This window comes from Grus americana, chromosome 29 (assembly GCF_028858705.1).
Source record: "Grus americana isolate bGruAme1 chromosome 29, bGruAme1.mat, whole genome shotgun sequence".
Classification (NCBI taxonomy): Eukaryota; Metazoa; Chordata; class Aves; order Gruiformes; family Gruidae; genus Grus; species Grus americana.
In genome coordinates, this window is record NC_072880.1 from 1,082,904 (window position 1) to 1,088,903 (window position 6,000).

The 6,000-nt window shown below is 49.1% G+C and overlaps 1 protein-coding gene across 2 annotated transcripts in view; it reads left to right on the forward strand.

Annotated features, from left to right (window-relative positions):
* Positions 1-5,123, forward strand: part of MEF2D (myocyte enhancer factor 2D) — a 126,888-nt gene extending 121,765 nt beyond the window's left edge. For both annotated transcript variants that reach the window (XR_008574383.1, XR_008574384.1), the window contains exon 15: positions 4,761-5,123. The gene's annotated coding sequence lies outside the window, so the exon portion shown is untranslated. The remainder of the gene's footprint in view (positions 1-4,760) is intronic.
* The last annotated feature ends 877 nt before the right edge of the window (positions 5,124-6,000 follow it).

Here is a 6,000-nt window from a genome sequence, read left to right on the forward strand (position 1 = left end):
GAAAGGGAAGCCAGACTAATGCCTGCTGCTAGGGAAACCGAATGAATCCCTAATGACGCCTGTGTACAAACTGCAAATAATGAAGGAAAAGTGACAAACAGACCTCGGCCGGGCTACAGCGAGGTCCTCGCTCGACGGCGGCCACGGGGATCTGCTCGCCCCTTCCTCTGGGGAGAGGCAACAGGGAGCCGGACCCCCTTCCCGCGCCCCTCTGAGCAGAGCGTTTCAGTCTTCGTGCTTAACTTAGGGAAAGGTTTAAGTCTTGCGGGTGTGTTTATTTTCCAGGCACAGAAATTGCCTCTGCTTGAGGCCGCATCCCTTTCTGAGGTTGCACTGGGAAAATGTCCATCGCCCGTGGCCTCAGGGCAGCGCCCAAAACTTTCACTTGTGCTCCTGTCACGGAGCTCCGATGGAGGACAGGGCTAGAACCGGGGCAGGGGGGTAAGTCTGTCTGTCTGCCCAGAGCCCATCCCCGGGGCAGCAGGGCTGCAGCCTGGGCTCCTTCCCACCCGCAGCAGGTCATCGCTCTCCTGGCTGAGACGGAGACCTGGAGCCCAGACCCAGGTTTGCTCCTCGCTGCTGCCTGTGGCCGTGATAGATTGCGGGGAAGAAAGTCTCCAGCCCTAGAAAGCCGCTTTGGATAAAATCCAATTCCTTTCTCGCTGCTCTCTTACCAGCCAGCAAAGATGGGGATGTTCACCTCGCAGCGGATCCTTCTTTTCCTCCTTAGAGCTGAAGAGGCAAGGCAAAAAATCATCAATGATAGGCTCACCTTGGGGTTTTTCTCAGTTCCAGAGGGACTGAGACGTGAAAGTTTTATTTCAGGACCAGCTCGAACTATTCCCATCACCTGCAAGGAGCTAAATGCTGGAATGGTCCCCGTGGTGCTCAGGGAAATATGATTTTGATTCATTTTATGCAAGCATGTAAAAGATGCAGCGCAGAGAGCTCCAGGCTGTGCCTCTCCAGGTGGATGCTCGCTCTCGAAAGGAGAACCCCAAGCAGAGAAAGTCTCGGTGGGGCCGTGCAGGGTTGGGGACACAGAGCAGATGTGTCTCTGGGCTGGAAACCGGGTCCTCCTCCTCCGGGTCTGTGCGGATGCCACACTGCGGATCCATCCTCCCGCACAGCCCAGCAGCTCTGGGGCGTTTCTGGGACCTTATCTGCAAAAACCACCACGGAAGGTGTGAGCACAGGGAACGGCGCGACGCCAACCTCTGTGGCGTGGATGCTGTCGAGCGTGGCGCTTGCCCGTTCTCCCACCGACAGCAAAATCGTGAGGGTCCTTACGCAGGCAGAGGGGTTTTTTTGAGAGATGTGCTCCAGCTTGGTGTTTTCATAAAGCTCAGACATCTTAAAAGGGATTTTTCAGGCCAGCTGAGCTTGTGTGGAGCCCAGTTGCATTTCCCAGTCAGGTCAAACTTGGGTTTAGCAGATTTCTTCCCTTTCCATCTTAGGAAAAAAAAAAAACCAACCCAACCCAAACCCTTTTCACCCCCAATTCCTGGCTGTGAAGCCTCATGACTCCGCAGCAGCATTCCTGGGGCATTCCCGACGCGGGGTGGTATGTGCAGAATTTCAAACAGCGGCGCATAGCTCCACATCTCCGTGTGATCCCCCAGCTGGACTCACTTATTTGGGAGAAACTCCAGGAGGGAGCAGCAAGATTTATTATTGCTACTAGTAGTAGTGTTGTCTGCGTAGTGCCCGTAGACCCTGGTAGGTGTGTGTAGGTGGTGATGAAGAGGTGTGCTCCTGTCTCTCCCCTCCAAAATTTACCAATTTAGTTGGAAAAAGAGGGGAATTTGGGAAAAAGTCTCATAACCAGCCAGGGTTGAGTAAGTCAAACCCAAACCTGGGTTGTCCTGGTGCTCCCCAGCCATGGAAATGGGCAGCTCTTCATAAAACCTGCTCCTTGGAGGTTGCCTTTAGAAGAGCGATGGGCGTAGAGACCCAAATCTCATCCTGGGAGAGGGTTTGCTCCCTGGCAGGGGTGGCTTTGCCTGAGGACACAGGTCCTGGGAGTAGCTCCAGCACCAGCGATGCACGTGGGAGTATTCAGCTCTCCTTGAGACTGCAGTGAGAATGGCAAGGCTTAATAAAAAAGAAAAAGGCACTTACTTGCCTTTTCCCACCTAAATCTCTTGGGTCACATTTTTCAAGGTTTCTCTCAACCTGTAAAAATATGATTATTGCTCTATTTTTTTAATGAAAGCTACGATTCCCCTCCATGTTAATCACCTGGCTCCAGAAACCGGAATCTTAGTGTGGTGTTTTATGAGACTGGCAGCTGTTGACCCTTGAGCAAAGCACGTTCTGACCAGGTTTGCCCTACAGCCACTTAGAAAGATGAGGAAAATCAGACAGCCCTTGATATTAAATATCTTTACACCCATTCTGAGAAGATCCCGTGCCTACCTGTCACTCTTTTCCTCAAAATACCTGAATATTTTGGGGTTTTTTCTTCTATCTATGGATGTAATCTAGACGCGTCCATAAGCCAAAAAAGAGAAAAGCAAGATTTCAGCTACTTGGGATTCAAAGATTACTCAGCAAGGTCCGTAGGGCTGCTCAAGGGCTGTGTTTCAGTAACACCGCTACCGGTCCCCTTCCCCTTCCAAGGATTAAGATGAGGCAAATACCTTCACTTTGATTTAATTCTAAATAAATACCTGATTTTGAAGGTGTTTGCTGGCACGGCGTGCACACAATGCGTGCATGTTTGCAATAATAGCCAGGTAGCTTGCATGGCTAAATCACTCTGGATATATATATTTTATTTTTTTTTCATTGTAACCTCCTTTTAAAGCACATTTAAATGCTTCCCCGCAGGCTCATGCGAGGGCTGTTAAGGGCTTCATTTGAATAAATAAGTGCATAGGTACAGGAGGAACATCACCATAACCCCCTGGAAACCCCAGCGCCAGCGATGGCATCAGAGAACTGGCGAGTGGGAGAAGGGGCTCGATGTTATATATTCCATAAAGTAGAGTAATTAAGTATTACTAGTTTTGATGACTTCAAACAGAGTGACTCCAGGAAATAAGCCCCTTCTTTATAATTAGTGGGATTTCCTCTGCATCAAACGGAGAGATTGATTCTTTAATCTGCTCACATGCTTTTGATTTGGTCTTTCAGCTGCTTGTACCAACCGCTTCCACTCCCTGCTCTTGCCGATAAAACCTTGCAAAGGAGATTTTAGGAAGGCATGACCTGAGTTGAGGTCTAGGATTTTCTTTGTGTGTGGCTGTTTTGTGTATTCTTAATTTGCCAGAGATGATGATGATGATGATGAAGATGATAGCAATAATAAAAAAGAACATAGACACAGATCTTTAACATCTGTGTATGGTTAGGTCAAATAATTGGGGTTTGGAGGTTTTTTTTGTTATTGTTTTCTCTTCCCAGTGTGCTTATTAGCTCTGGTGCATGTTCTTTAAGACCTGCAAAGATCATTTTGGCTACCTGTCTGCAGAGGACAAGCTGCCTTCCTGTGCAGAGGACAAAGGCCCCTTTTCTAGAGTATTTCAAGTGTTTGGTCCTGATTTAGGACTAAACCCAGGAATTTTGGAAGCTCTGTCTGAAATAAAATCCCCCAAATGTTGCTGCTTTCCAAATGAAGAGTTCAGGAGGGAGCAGGAACTTGGTACCCTGCAAGCGTGAGAAGCCGATCGGGAGCAACCAGCTCCTTCCTGGGTATCTCCACGGGGTTGGTGGCACCGTAGCGGTCGTGTGGGAAATCCAGTTTGGGATCTGTGCTGGTTCCAGGCACGGAGTGAACCTACCCTGGGCTACCCCCGCCTCCAAAATAGCTCAGATCTTGAATCATCCCAGCAAACACCCCGCCCCGGGTTGGATTTCTTTCTGGCATGTGAGGTTCTTCTGGGACCGCTGAGGAGGGGAGAAAAAAAAAAAAACCCACAACAAAGGGCACATTTGGGACTACGATGTTTCCCATCCACTTTTTGGTCCTGTTGGAAATGCGCAGTGTGGGCAAGGCGGAGGCGCGTGGTGCTGCGCCTGGACTGCATCCCTTTGGGTGAAAATCGGAGGATGTTGGCTCTGCAGAGGGTCATTTTGGTCCCTCTAGAGCATCCCAACCACAACCCCCTCTTGTTCGGGGCTGGCATCGCTCTGGGTGCATGTCTCACACCCAAATAGGGCGGGGAGGGCAAGGACGGAGTTGTCCCCGCTGTGATTTGGTGGTCACAAACCTTCAGGGAGGAGCTGCGGGAAGGACGGGGACGCACTGGAGCTCACCTGGAGCCAGGATCGGGCCCGGGGGCGCAGGGGGCTAACAGCCGAGCAGCCGGTTTAGTATGCCCCTCGCAAACCTCCCCTCGTCTGGAGCAGTGTCGAACACAGATCGTATAATTAGGGACCCGGTGAATACGTAACTGTACAATTATGCAAATAGTGATCAAAATCACTGTTTTCAGCAGAAATGCCTGAAGATCAAGACAGAAGCTTCATGCAACCTTAATTTAATCTGGTCCTGCAGGAGTGGGGAGGTCTGATGGATGACCCAACCTCGTGCCTGCCTGTGTTTAGCAAGGCTGGGGTGGGAGGCGGGGGAGAGGAGTGCCGGAGCATGCTAAGTGAGGGCTCCGTGCGGCTGGCGAGAGAGAAAAATGGCACTGGGATCATGTTAGTGTGTTGGCAAACCAGGGAAATAATAATAATAATAATAATAATAAATAAATAAAAACCCAGCAGAAATGGAAGTGCTGATGTTTACAGTCATTTTCTTTTGATTTCAGGTGAAGAACACAGGGCTGGAAGGAAAAAAAAAAAAAGAAGAAAAGAAAGAAAAAAAAGTCTCCAAACCCAGGAAATCTGTGTTAATTGCTTATGAATGTCTCTGTCTAAAAAATTATCGAATTGATGTTGTCGTGCTTTTTTTTGACAGCCTGTCTGTTACATTTTTTTTTTAAAATATTCATGCACCGAAATCTAATTACTAGGCAAATTTAATGATAATGAAATGAAGGCACTTTAACAGAAAGCACAGGGCCTTGTTAATGTTTTCTCAGCCTCTGTCTTGTTCATATTTTTAAAATTATTTTTTTTTACTACTGCCTTTCTTGCATATAAAAAAAAAAAAAAGGATTGCTGAAAATAAAACTTGGATTGCTGAAAATGTTTGTGGTGGCTCTGTTTATAATGATGGGGAATTTGCAAGGTGATTAAAGGTGTTTTGCAAAAATCAAATGAGCCTAACCTAATCAGATAAGGCAGATGAAATATTATTATTAGAGAGGTAACATTAAGTGCGTGCCTGGAGGCTTTAACGAAGATGAAGACCCTAGTGTGTGCAGAGGCAACAACACCCTCGCCATCCTCTGGACCTCTCCAGCCCCTCTTTCCAGGGAATAGGTCTTGTCCGTGTCTTCCCTAAGCCAGGCCTGGCTGGCTGGAGCATGCGCGTGATGGCTGGAGCGTGGTTGTGATTAATGGAGAATGCATGTGATGGATGGAGCACGCAGGTGATGGATGGAGCAAGCATGTGATGGTTGGAACATGCATGTGATGGTTGGAGCACGCAGGTGATGGATGGAGCACTCATGATGGTTGGAGCACTCATGATGGTTGGAGCACGCAGGTGATGGTTGGAGCATGCACGTGATGGTCAGGTCATGCACCAAGCTCCCACCAACCCAGCTCCACCTGCTCTAGGCCCCTCCTGCACCCCAGCTGGGCAGGCATCAAGCAGAGTGCTAGCAGCTGGGTAGTGGACACAATCTGTGGTCCCAGCCATGGGCCTGAGAAGATGACATCTGGAACGCATGAGCAATCAGGGCAGGGGCCAGCCTGAGCTCCTGGGGCTGTTGCTCTATTTGAAAGAAGGCATGGAGGGGGGGGCTCTGGTTCCCCCTCTATGTTCATCTGAGCTTCTGGACTTGCTGCAGGCTGTGGTGTGCATCCATGCTGGTCCTCCTGCACCTCAGCTCTCAGGTTGGTCTCTGTTATTTGTATGTGCTTGAGGGTCTGGCTGGTTTC